At 52.1% G+C, this 14032-nt stretch overlaps 1 protein-coding gene across 2 annotated transcripts in view; it reads right to left on the bottom strand.

The window, feature by feature from the left end:
* Positions 1–14032, bottom strand: part of PLXNA2 (plexin A2) — a 229128-nt gene that overhangs the window by 42138 nt on the left and 172958 nt on the right. The gene's annotated exons all lie outside the window — the stretch shown is intronic.

Below are 14032 nucleotides of genomic sequence, written 5' to 3'. Positions count from 1 at the left end.
CCCAACGCCATCATCCCGACAATGAAGCTGTACCTACTGCATTGGTTCTTCAGGACATCCATCCAGTGATGCCTTCATTCATTTGTCCACTTACGAAAAAGAAATTACGAGGAAGTACTGGGCTCAAGGCAGTGACTGAATTCACTAGTTGCCTGACTGTAATCAAGTCTCAGAATCTCCCTGAACCTCAGTTCTCTTTAGTTGGGAAGGAGGATAATCCTCTCTAACCAACCTCACCCTGGAAGCTCCCACATGGAGGGTGTCTGGGGACATTCTGTCAACTCCCAAGGACTCTGTAATTGTGACGACAGAGGATGGCATTTGGATGGCATCACTGACTCGATGGACATGAGCTTGAGCAGGTCCCAGGAGTTGGTGATGGACAGGGAGGCCTGGCGTGCTGCAGTCCATGGGCTCGCAGACAGTCGGCCACGGCTGAGGGACTGAACTGAACTGAACTGTGACATACCAGCCCGTGTGCTAGCCTCTGTTGAGTTTACAACGATGAACAGAGCAGGGAATTTGCCCTCGAGGAACTCAGTGGTCAAGGAGGAGGAGACAAGGAGGCCATAAGTAACGCTGACGCAGGGTACTCAGGGATAAGGTTGATTTGAAGGAAAAGCCGTGGGAGGTCTGAGGAGTCCCTGATTAGGGGCCGCTGCAGGGGATGATCAAAGACGGAAGGTATATTTGACATTATTCCACACACACAAAAAAGAAAAATCCTGTAACTCGTTGGTGCTAGTATCAAAGAGAAATAGCTTCCTGATTTTCCAAATTTTGCTGGCTTCCCAGTAGCCAGGATCATTCACTCGTATCTTAATTCAGTCACCAAATGTTGACTGTTTGATTTTACTTTGATGCAACAGGAAGAGGAACTTGCAGAATCAGGCTCTCCTCACATGTAAATTTCTGTCTGAGAATGAATCAAGCTCCAGGAAAAATGCAGCTCTTTGGGATCCAATAGATCCCAAAGTTCCCACTCCAAGGTCCATAGTTATCCAAAGTAGGAGGAAGCTAGACACAAACCCAGGCAAGAAGCACAGAATTTCAGAACTGGAAGGAGAGTCAGGGTGTCTTATTCTAAGATCATACAACCTGTATATGTGGATCAAATGAAAAAAAAAAATGTTCAGGGCTTTTTTTCACTGCACATTTAGAAAGACAAGACAGTAAGGGAGGGAGAGGGGCCAGGAGGGCGGGACAGAGCCAAGAGTCCACTAGAAACCCCCAGATGGGCTCTGGGCAGTGATGAGCGGTGAGCGCAGGTGGAAAAGGTATCCAAGGCTCTGGAGACTCTTCCTCCCGCCTGTCTTTCTCAAGGGGGCCCTGCTCTCTGTCAGCGATGTGAGCACCACGCGTGAGGCCTCCAGCTTGGCCGTGAGCGCCCAGGTGAGAGCAGCAGGGAGGAGATGATGGTGCAGGGATGAGGCCCAGGGCCAGGCCTCCTCCTCACTGCCCGCTGACTCTTGGGCTCCCGTACGCAGGCTGTGCAGTCAGGTCAGACTCCCACACTCTTCAGCAGAGCCTAGATGGCGAAGCCTCCGGCCTTCCCCCTGGCCCAGGCCGGGCACTCTCTCATCTCGGGGCTCCTTTTGCCCTGGTCACCTTGTCTGTGGCTCTGACTCCATTCTCTGGGAATAAAATATCCCACCTTATGGCCAATCCTCTGGCCACCTGATGCGAAGAACCGACTCATTGGAAAAGACCCTGATGCTGGGAAAGATTGAGGGCTGGAGGAGAAGGGGACGACAGAGGATGAGATGGTTGGATGACATCACTGACTCAATGGACATGAGTTTGGGTAAACTCCGGGAGTTGGTGATGGACAGGGAGGCTTGGCGTGCTGCAGTCCATGGGGTCGCAAAGAGTTGGACACGACTGAGCGACTGAACTGAACTGATGAATAAAAATAAATAAGATTCGTGGGATAAATTCCTGAGGGAGAGAAGGGGGTGCCCAGAGGCATCTCTGGGCACTGGGTGCGGGGTTGGAGGTGGGAGGAGTCAGGGCGATTTGGAAAAAAAGGAGCTGGCAGGAGGAACCTGTAGATCCATGGCCTTCCTGTCTCTGGGGATTCTAAAAATAACCAACATGAGATCTCGGTTGTTCCGCCCTCCCCTGTGCCACTTCCACAGGTCCCTGGGCCTCCTGGGCTCTGGGAGACGGACACTGTAAGGAGGAACGGGAAAGCGTGGCCTCCATGACCCTGCAGGAGAGTGTCAGGAGGAAGCAAGTACCACTGAGCAAATCGGAGCCGGCGCTCTCCCCCAGTAGCTTGGAATGAGCATCGCTGGTCCGCCTTCCCCTCCTTCAGCCACCTGGATGCCAGGAACCTCCTGAAAACCCTGACAGAACTGTGATGATCAGCTTGCTCTCTTTCCCCAACTTGTATTTTTAAAAATACATTCTCTTGCTCACGGCGGTTAATTACAACCTTTCAGAAACATTGTGAAATGAAATCTTTCTGGAAAGCCTAAAAATATTTCGGCCTTGCAGGTAGCGCGTGGGGACGGTATTGTGGCTCCTCTGTGGGGTTGGCAGGTCCACGGGGCAGTGTTCCCCTGCTGGGAATTCACTGCAGTGACCTTCAGGGGTCTGGGGTAGAGGCAAGGTCCCTCGGGGAGTATAGTGGACTGAGCCAGCTTATGCTGTTTGGAGATGGGAGACAACATTATCAGCAAGCATTATCATCTTGGTATGAAGACACATCAAAGAGATGGATAGTTAGTGGTGTGGAGTCCCAAGTCTGAGCCCTACTAACCCAGCTAAGAGCTTCTGGAATCCAGACTGGGCTCATCCTCACGGGTTAGGGGCAAGTGGCTGGGGAGTGTTGGGTCCCTGTGGGTCTTCCCCACACAGTACACACTATATCCTGTGCCTCCAGCACCCAGGGAGGCGGGGAAGGAGTTTGAGGGTCAGAACACTCAGCAGTCACTGTGCCCTGGGGCTTACATGGGGTGTAGCTTCCCTTTTCTTGCTTAAGACAAAACTGATGAACAAAAATCTGGATTTCCAAAACACAGACGAGGTGGTGAGCACTTGATTTGCAAGAGGATTCCCAAGGCCTCCATTACGGATGCTTTCCAAATCTATATTGTTGGCTCAGACCTCTCTCCTGAGCGCCATATCCATATATCCAACTGCTACTGGACACCTCGACTTCCCCACGCATGTCCCTCAGGCACCTCAAATTTCACCATGTCTGAAAATGAACTCTTAATTTTCCCTCCTTCCACCCCAACCTGATTATCCTCCCAGATCCTCTTTCAAGGTGAGTGGAATCACTGTGCACCCAGCTAGGGATCTTGCAAGCATCTGTTTCCTTTCCCTCCCCTACCGAGTGTAATACACACAGGGACCATCGGTGCTGGCTCCCAGGTGTCTTCTGAATCCGTGCCCCGCTCCGGCGTCAGAGGAGGTGATAAGCGCATCTGTGTCCTCTCTGTCACACTATCCTCGGTCTCCCTCTGTGAGATCTGACTTCCCTGCACAGCCAGGTGGCTGTCACGGACACATACCTGATCTGGGGACTGGTTGCTTGCTCCTAAAACCTTCAACGGCTCTGGCCTCTGTCCACGCAAAGCCCCTGACTCCCGGCCTGGTCCTTCACTTTCTGATCTTAGTAACTTCAGCCACACCAGCCACCTCACTCTGGGTCCTCCAAGTGCTACCCAGAGCCCAGGGGTTCCTAGACACACAATGCGCTTTAATGCTCTCTGTGTCTTTGCCTGTGTCATTTGCTCTCCCCGCCGGCTTGAAAATCAGAGAGAGGCAGGGTGGAGGTCTGGGCTCAGCGGAACAGAGATGGAGTCCTGTGGAACTCACCTCCTGCCACCTGAGGGCTTCCGGGTGACTCTCAGAACGAGGGTCAGGGTCTGAGTGGTGGTAACATCCCGGCCACCCTGCTCTCACTTCTCCCCAGGACCAAGCATGGAGGAGAGGCTCTGGAGGGGAGACTTGGAGGAAAAGAATGGATTCTACAGAGAGGGCGTGAATAGGAGTCTTCAGGGCACTGCCCCAGGCCCAGCAGGGCTTCACCCTGGACTCTGCCCCCAAGACTCTCTCTTCAATACAGATGGCAGGGCGCCCGGCCTGGCACCCAGGAAGCTTGGTCCCCTTGGGAGCCACGTCTGGCCTCTCCGTGTGGATCTACACGGAGGCAAGTTGGTGGAGTCCCAGACTATTGCTTGTAGAGCTCCCAGGAAGGCCTTCCAGATCTGGGAGGAGGTGTGGGGCCACAGGGGAGGGAGCGCTAGCCTCCCACAGAGGTGAGGCGAAGAGAGTCCCCCACAGTCAGAGGGGAACCAAGAGACGGCCAGGGGAGCAGCCAGGTCCAAACATCTCGTCTTCTAGTTTGGGACGGGCCCTGGGCTGCCGGCGGCTCAGGGGTGTGGAAGGGGGACCTGATGCTCGGGCGGTGTCTGCGGCAGGAACAGAGTGAGCTCGGGAGGGGGTCAGACTCTGAATCTGACACTTACAAGCTGGGTAACCGTCACTGTCAGTGTTCTCATCAGAAAACAGGTAACAGAGCTTGCCTCGCAGGGACGTTGCGAAGGTGAAATAAGACAACACTTGGAAGGTCCCTAATATGATGATGATTGCGAGAACAGGTCATGATAGTTGGCCGTTTCCTTCCCAGCGCTCCCGGGCACCTGTGTCTTCTAACACCACAAAAACATGGGATGGTGGAGGCAGAGAGAGCCTAGAGGTGGGAGGCATCTTCCTATTTATCTGCAAAGAGGACACACGGTCCAGGGAACGCATAACTTAGATGGTGCTTGCTGGGCTGACCCAGGGTGGAGAGAGATGCTTGCGGGCTAATTGGAGAAAGCCCGTGGGGGCGTGGCCGTGCCGCCCAGGGCGGGGCCTTGGTGTTGGCGGGTTCGGGGCTCCCCGCAGAAGCATGTTCAGAGCTAGACATCGCCCTTTCACCCAGAATAAATTTGGGAGGACAGTGGCCCTGTCTAAAATGGCCTTCATTCTTCCCTTCTCATCACTTCTTTGCCCCTGGCTATTGGCCATTCTGAGGTCGATGGGGCATTGCGTTATGAACTCAATGGGTTCTTTCAAGAAAGTAATTCTGCATGAGCCACCCACGCAAATAAACGGTTTGACAGTTTGGGACGGATGAGTGTGTGTGTGTGTGTGCGCGCGTGGTGGAGGTGTGGAGAGAAGGGGGATGGAGCTGAAATCCTGTGAAATCAGCTGGGAAGATCTTTATACATGGACTCATTTCAGCTCCATGCCTTTCAGCACATACCGTGGACCAGGGATCACCATCTGGACCGCAGAAGGCAGAGCCAGGAGCAGGGGAGGAGCGGGGAGAGAGGGCAGCTGCTGAGTGGGGTGCAGGGGGCGACCGAGGGGCTCCCCCATGTTCTGTGCGGGCTCTCACTGTGTGCTCCCCTTGTCCCCTCCCCGAGTTCTGGCTGCACTCTCTCCCGCACTATGCCTGCTCCCTGGGGGAGGTGGGGGGCGCCCGTGGGTACAGGGTCTAAAGCCCGTGTGCCTCTGACCCACGGTCCCCTCTGCCCGTCAAGCGTGATGCCAACACAGGCTTACCCGTCACACGAGGCTCTGCTAGTGACACCCCCTCAGAAAGTCTCTCTCTAACCCTCTCGGGCAGATTTAGGAGCCCCTTTGCCTACACCTCCACGGCCATGGTGAACACCCGCGACAGCAAGGGTCACCCTGGACTCTGTCTTTCCTCCATAAGACAGTAACTCTCTAGTGACAGGGACCTCCGCCATTTGTCTTAGTAACCTGAGACACAGCACGCTGCCTGGGACAGAGCAGCTGTCAAGACCTGTCCCCAGCTCTCGCTTCCTGCGAAACGCTGGGCTCAGGCAGATTCCAGGACAACCCGTGTTCTCGAGTGACCGCTGCAAGGATGGAGGTAGATGCCCAGGTGTTGCTTAGAAGTGGGGCAGTCTTTTCACATCGGAGGCATCAGGTTCCTCCTGCCATCTCGCTGACTTTAGTTCAAACCAGTTTCTGCTGTAATTTCTCCTCGAATGGAGGACTGAACAGCTGCCTCTTCATCAAACCTCTTTCAGATACCGAAGACAGCAATTAAGTCACCCCTGGTCTGCGCTTCTGCAATTCCATCAGTCGTGCGTTGGAAGCTCTTGTTTTCCAGGCCCTTTGATCATTTCAGATGCTTTTCTTTGGACTCTTGGATATCCATGCATCCTCTGAGAGCGTAAGAAAGAAACGCCAAGCAGGCTTGTGGCTTGAGCAAAGGCCTGCTGATTCGCTGCAAGGGAGGCTTGAGTCAACAACTTCCCCTAGCGCGGGCTCACACGCCATCGGCTAGGCAGGCCCTGGGCAAACTGCACAGGGAGGTAAGCCCTTCCTTTCCCATATGCTTATTTTACTCCCTGGAATTCCTCTCCCCATTTTAGTCACCTCTCACTTTATGTGTCTCTCTTCCCTAAAGGACCTTTAGGGAACGTGCTCTGTTGCTCAATCATATCTGACTCTTGGCGACCCCATGGACTGTGGCCCGCCAGGGTCCTCTGTCCATGGGATTCTCCTGACCCAGGGATCAAACCTGGGTTTCCTGGATTGCAGGTGGATTCTTTACCATCTGAGCCACCAGGGAAACTCCAAAGAAGCCTTTAAATGTGTTAGTCACTCAGTCGTGTCCAACTCTCTGTGTGACCCCACGGACTGTAGCCCGCCAGAATCCTCTGTCCATAGAATTCTCCAGGCAAGAATTCTGGAGTGGATAGCCATTCCCTTCTCCAGAGGATTTTCCTGACCCAGGGATAGAAGCCGGGTCTCTGGATTACAGGCAGATTCTTTACCATCTGAGCCACCAGGAAGACCCACTTGCATCTTACTGAGACTTAATGTTGTGTTATTACCTTGCCTTAAGAGTACTGGCTTTTTAACTGGTTGTAGAATTAGGTTTGTCTGTTTGCAGGGTTCAGAAGGAGAATGTGGGAAACACATGAAGGCAGAGAGAGGGTTCAGTCCAGCAGCCACTCAGCCCTGTCCCAGAAGCAATCACAGATCGTGCCAGGATCAAGGGGTCTGGCCCCAGTCCGGGCCATGCCCCTCATCTGCCCACTGTAGGCCTGGATGAGCAGGCCGGCAGAATATGGGATGAGGCTGGCATGAATGGTGGGGCGGGGGGTGGTGGGACAAACCAGGAGACTCCTGTCTCCTGCAGGTCCTCTAAAAGTCGCCAGGAATCCCTGACTTGGGGACCCACTTCCCCACCTCCTCAGACCTCACCTGCCCGCAGCCCAGCCGAGCCCGCTGCACGCCTGAGCACCCCAGCCCAATCTGTATTCCTGCCAGACTGCGTCATGTTTGTTTCCCACCGTGGGTGCCCTGACCTGGAAAACAGCCGCCGTGATGCTGCGCTCGCCCTGATTCTTGCAGCCGCTAATTGAACAGTTCGGAGGGAACTGTGCCACAAAGCCGCCCAGGGGCAAGAGCAGATGCGGCCGATTAATTACAGCTGGGGAGCTCCGCTGGGCTGCTCTAGGAGCAGAGCGGAATGCTGGCGGCCCAGGGCCTGGGCAGCCTGGGGAGCACGGGCTGGGCCACTTCTGGATTTCAGCAGAGCCTTGGAGGCTGGAGTTGGCGCAGATGTATGGGTAGATGGTTAAGGGGTCACAGGAGAAGCCCTTCATGGTGGGAGCCTCATGAAGCCTGGCTCCCATCCTAGAGACCCTGTCTTCTCTGTTTATATCTCCTGCCTGGATAGACATGATGCGAGATAAGACAGAAGTGGGCATCAGCCCCAGGTTACTGAAGATTCTGATAATGGTGCCTGTTTACCATTTGTTTCATTTATTAAGTACTTATCATGAGGCGGGAATTGTACCGAGGGTCTCACATATCGGGCTTCCCTGGTGGCTCAAACGGTAAACAATCCGCCTGCAATGTGGGAGATCTGGGTTTGACTCCTGGGTTGGGAAGATCCCCCTGGAGAAGGGAGTGGCTACCCACTCCAGTATTCTGGCCTGGAGAATCCCATGGACAGAGGAGTCTGGCAGGCTACAGTCCATGGGGTCGCAAAGAGTCAGACACAGCTGAGAGACTGACACTTTCACTTTCTTATATATTACATCTCACTTAGAGCTCACAGCAAACTATGAAGGAGCTGCTACCGTTATTTTCATTTTACACATGCGGACTAGTGTCCTGGAGAGGTGAAGGAACCGGCTCGAGGTTACAGAGGGAGTGGCAGAGCCCAGCCAGGCCCACCTAACCGGTGCCTCCAGCCTCCCTACCACGCTGCCTGAGCTAGAGGCGTCCTGCCGGGGCACAGCCCCAAGGTCATCAGCTATGAGAACTCACGCCCCAGCCTCGGGAGCCCCGCTGTGCAGGTCCCCCATGGCTAAGGCCGCACCTGCTGCTCTCCAAGGAGCTCTGGAGTTGGCTAGCCAGCATTTCTGCGAACTTCTCAGCTCCCCTCCTCCCTGCTGTCTGGCCCTGACCCTGTGAATGCCCACACTCCCCTCAGGCTTGCCCTGGTGTCATCTCTGCCTGTGCATTCGTCTCCCCAAGTGATACTCTCGGTGGGGACCACTGGCTTGCTTCCCATCTCTGCAGCAGGCTTCATGACACACATGGTACCCACTCTATCCCCTCCCCCAGCCCAGTGCATTGACAGTTCTGTTTGTCTAAGTGAGCCCAGGAAAGAGATGAAGGATGCTACAGGGTCAAACATGGGAGTGCTGGTGTCAAGTAGCTAGGAGTAACTCCTAGTTCTAAAGCTCACTAGCAGTGTGACATTAAGAAATGTATCACCTTTCATAGTACCTTGGTTTCCTCATCTGTAAAGTGGGGCTCATGATGATTGCTTCCATCTCATAGAAGTTGTTATAAGGTCTAAATGAGATAATATATAGACAGTGATAAGTTAGCAGTGCTAGGTCCCAGGTGAGCATTCAGTGAGTGCTAGCTATCATTTTTCTCATTACTATTCTATGATTAAGAAATCTCAGCCAGATCGATTGAATTCCAAAAAAGTTCAGTTCACTTCAGTCGCTTAGTTGTGTCTCACTCTTTGTGACCCAATGGACTGCAGCACGCCAGGCGTCCCTGTCCATCAACAACTCCTAGAGCTTGCTCAAACTCATGTCTATCAAGTTGGATGGTGATGCCATCCAACCATCTCATCCTCTGTCGTCCCCTTTTTCTTCTTCCTTCAATCCTTCCTAGCATCAGGGTCTTTTCCAATGATTCAGTTCTTCGCATCAGGTGGCCAAAGTACTGGAGTTTCAGCTTCAGCATCAGTCCTTCCAATTAATATTCAGGATTGATCTCCTTTAGGATTGACTGATTGGATCTCCTTGTCATCCAAGGGACTCTCAAGAGTCTCCTCCAACACCACAGTTCAAGAGCATCAATTCTTTGGCGCTCAGCTTTCTCTATGGTCCAACGCTCACATCCATACATGACCACTGGAAAAACCACAGCTTTGACTAGATGGACGTTCATCAGCAAAGTCCTGTTTCTGCTTTTTAATATAATGTCTAGGTTTTTCATAGCTTTTATTCCAAGGAGAAAGCGTCTTTTAATTTCATGGCTGCAGTTACCATCTGTAGTGATTTTGGAGCCCAAGAAAATAAAGTCTGTCACTCTTTCCATTGTTTCCCCATCTATTTGCCATGAAGTGATGGGACTGGATGCCACGATCTTCATTTTTTGAATGTTGAGTTTCAAGCCAGACTTTTCACTCTCCTCTTTCACTTTCATCAAGAGGCTCTTTAGTTCCTCTTTGCTTTCTGCCATAAGGGTGGTGTCATCTGCATATCTGAGATTATTGATATTTCTCCCAAAGTGGCTTCATGTTTACAAGCGTCCCACGCAAATGGATCCTCTGGGTGTTGCTCTTGGTGGGGCTCGGGGCAGGGGCAGAGAGGAAGCTGTGGCAGGGAAGAGCCAGGTGTGGAGACTGCCCAGCACGGTGTTGGCTGCCTCTCTGACGGACCTGTTCTTCTCTTGCCATGTCTGCAGCAGGCCGTCAGCACCCTAGACTGTGTTCTTAAGGGGAGATGGGAGAGAAGACATCAGAGCCTCCCAACACAGCCAAGGGTGAGGGTCCCAGGGGAGTCACCCAGGGCGGAGCAGCCCCAGTGGATGGTTACACTTTGTATCAAAAGCTGCTGTGTCTGAGGTTGGGATCAGGAGGGCTCTGCCCCCTCATCAGGACCGGCCAGGGAGGACACTTGTGGGTACAGAGACAGTTAATCCTCTCCAGACTTACCCACTTACTCCTTTCCTGTTGCTCAGAGTTTTCCTGACTTTAGAGGGCAGTGATGCCAACATTGTGCCTGCAAATTTTGACCCCAGCCTGGCTCCTCAAGGCACCTGGATGCTGAGTCCAAGATAGCAGACTGTCACATCCTTTTCTACCTTCGCATGTCCACACCTTCGTGTGGATGTGGGCGTGTGTGTGCTTGAGCAAGCGTGAGCACACCCTTCATGGCAGAGCCCAACTGAAGAGCTCTGCAGGCATCTATAGCATCAGCGCCACCAGCTCTCTACCCGGCACGAATCTTTGCCGGCTCTGTCTTAGCTGATAGTACATTGAAAACCTAATTGTTATCTCAGCAGAGTAACTCCATTATTCATCCTGACACCATCCCCCGTTAGCTGTTTGTTGCAGTGATGTTATATTAATGAGGCCTGCAAATAAATGAACGGGAGATCAGAGGGCTGACTTGTTTCTCAGGAAAGCTGGCTGACTTATTTATTTATTTGTTGGGAACTTTGCAGCGAGTCGCTCTTGCCCTGGGCAGGTGGCTCTTGTCTTTTCCCGCGGAAACTCGGTGTAGCCTTATAGATAAATACTTCCAAGTATCCAGCTTGCCACACAGTTTCATACAAGCATTTGTGACTGAGAGAATACAGGAAAAAGATCTGCTTTAAAATATTAGGGCAAACGGAGAGCAAGAGAAATCAAGAGCAATGAATCATCTCAAACTTCTAGCGCATCAACCATTATCTATGCCTGGTTTTGGAGGGCAGTGTTGGCAGTTTTCTACAACTGATTTTCCTTCCTGGTTACACATACCTAAGATAATGTTAAACAGAATTGATATTCCCTAACAGTGGGCTAGTGAGGTGTGGGGAGTTCCTGCAGTTGACAACTTTATACGGAAAACTACAAAGTGGTTAAGGGAGAGACCACTGCAAAACCAGTTCTCCTAGGACCCGGCCCCAGTGTGACATTACTGGACAGTGTGGCGGGGAATGTCAGAGGCACACAGGAGTGTCCCTTGGTACCCAAATGGTGTAGGTTCCTGGTCACTCCCTGAGGACCCCAACACCGGGCACTTGTCCCTTGCATCCCAAGCCCGCTTTGCCTTTACTTCACCCTGATCGCTAGTCTTACCTGCAGACATGAACTGCCTGGGCCGCAGCCTGTGAGCTCTCCCCTCAGCTGAGATGTTTGTGAGAGCAACTTTCCCTGTGACCATCATCCCATTGATAGATTCGACCAGAAACCAACTGAACAGTGACAGCTTTAAGAACCACATGCAATTAAAGTAACACCTCCCCTGGATACACAAGAAGTGGTCGCCCTACACTTAAAAGTGCCCCCAAATGTTCTTCCACTTTTCTCCCCCACTCATAGAAATAAGTGTGGACTTAATTATCTTTAGGAAGATAGGGGAACGTTATTTTAAGACTTAAAAGAGTAGCCAATGTCCCCAGTGTGTCCTTATTTCCTGACACTGACCTTGGGGACTTGGATCCTGGGCACAGATGTTTTGGGGGTGGGGTGAACATGCACAGCCAGGGGATACTTCTCTAGCCCTCTGGCCAAGAGAAGGAGCATCAAAAGATGCGGTGAGTCTGCATTCTGGAGTCAAGAGGCACCAGTGAATCTGTCTTGCCACTAACCAGATGTGTGACTTTGGGCAAATTATTTACTCCCCTAAGCACTGTTTCCCTGACTCTTAAATGGAGATAATTACAGTCATCTTGCAGGATTGCAATACGAAGGAGCAGGTATGCGGAATCTATGGGTTCTGGCACACAGTAGTGTCTTGTTAAAGAAAAGCTATGATTAGTAAGACTCCCGGAACTGTGAGTGTGACTCATCTGTACAGGTCCTTGGCCTGACTGGTGTTCTTGTTAGGTGTGGAGGTCTAGGCCCCTGTTGCAGCCCTCCTTCCTGACAGCAGGCAGCTGCAAACGGTCACACATTACACATCTCTGTCTGCAGCCCTTTGGGAGAGGTAGGTTCCAGCCTCTGCCAGGTGGCCAACGTCCAGGGACAGGCCAGCTGCATCCCCCGGCCACCTGAGTCAGGACCAATCTGCCCATGTGATAACTCCCACCCTTAGCGTGCCTGAATCAACCCCTCAGAACCACGGCAGCTCCCTTTTTCTGCTCAGAATATTCTGTTTTGGGAATTTGTGTTGATTTTTATCCCCCACAAATTCACATGTCGAATCCCTAACTCCCATCACCTTGGAATAAGACCTTATTTGGAGACAGGATCTTTACAGACATAATCACGTTAAAAATGAGGTCATTAGTGTGGGCCCGAATCAAACATGACTGGGATTCTTATTTTAAAAATTGGAGACATGGAGAAGGAAATGGCAGCCCACTCCAATACTCTTGCCTGGAGAATCCCATGGACGGAGGATCCTGTTAGGCTATAGTCCCTGGGGTCACAAAGAGTCAGACACCACTGAGCGACTTCACTTTGGTTTTTCTCACCTGGTCTTGCTGCCTCAGCTTTCATAAACAAGATCACTGACCTGAGTTTCTACTGCAGGTGAGTGGTGCTAACCTTATCCAACTCTTATCCTGCCTTGTTTGGTTTAAATAGTTCTTGTCATTTGAAGAATTAAGAGACAAAAATAATCCAGAAGATTTCTTTTCTCAGGGCAATTCCATGCCTGTGGGATGGAAATTTTGGATATCGAGCTGGTAAATTGTGATAATCAGGTATACTGTTTATCATTGCCAACGAGATGGCCTACAGACCTCTTTCTCACCTCCTCTTGCTGCTTCTTTAATTCCAATTTCTATTTCTTCCCTTATAGTTTTCTATGGGTATGGAGTATACACGGGACACCCCATCTCTTCCAATTATATATTTTCGTCGTGGCATTTCTATTTAAGGAGTTCATTAAAGTACAATATTTATATAAAAAAAATTGGAGACAGACATGCACACAGGGCGAACACCTTGGTGACATGAAGGCTGAGGTTAGGGAGCTGCTTCCACAAGCCAAGGGAGGCCAAACACCGCCCCAAACCACCAGAAACCAAGAGAAAGGCTCGGGGCACATCCTCCTGACAGGCCTCGGCACGAACCAACCCACTGAAAGCTGGACGTCAGACGTCGGCCTCCAGAACTGGGGAAGCAAATTTCTGTCGTTTTCTTAAGGCCCCCAGAGGAGTTTGATACTTGCAGCCCTAGCAGACCAGTACACTCACTTGGAGTGGAGGGCTCTCTCACGGGCGCGCCGATGCCTTCCTAAAGTTCTCTCTCCAAGAACCTCATCCACTGCCTGGCCCTTTCTGCCGGCTCGTGCCCACTCAGTCTCTCTGGGCCTTCCTTTCTCTCTAGGGGATGGCTCCTAACATCCTCCTAACATCCTCCTCTCTGATGTCCTGGCAGGCCCCCGAGGCACACGCTGGGGAAGAACAGAAGCGTGGCTGCCCGGCATCTCACAGGCTTTCCAAACCTCCGCACGTCACCTCCTGTTCTGGGGCCTGAACAGGTGACACGCGTGCAGACGCCCGGGATGACAGCTGGAGCGGGAACAGCCTGGGATGCCTCCTGCGGGGGACAGCGTCATTATCACACCAAGGGCTGGCTGAGAGGGAGCAGACGGTGAGTCCTGAGGGGGTCCTAACCTGAAGTCGAGGCAAACTGGGAAATTCAATCGGCTGGAAGACGCGTCCTACATGGAGCTGCCACAAGAGACGGGTCTCTAGGGGAGGGCTTGGTTGCCATGGGGACAGCTGGCTTAGGAGGGGTTAAGGAAGAACACAGCTGTTCATCCAACTAAGCTTCAGCTCACTCCTTTTCCTA

Source organism: Muntiacus reevesi, chromosome 5 (assembly GCF_963930625.1).
Source record: "Muntiacus reevesi chromosome 5, mMunRee1.1, whole genome shotgun sequence".
Taxonomy (NCBI): Eukaryota; Metazoa; Chordata; class Mammalia; order Artiodactyla; family Cervidae; genus Muntiacus; species Muntiacus reevesi.
The sequence above is the reverse complement of the archived record's forward strand: the minus strand, read 5'-3'. Positions and strand labels throughout refer to the sequence as shown.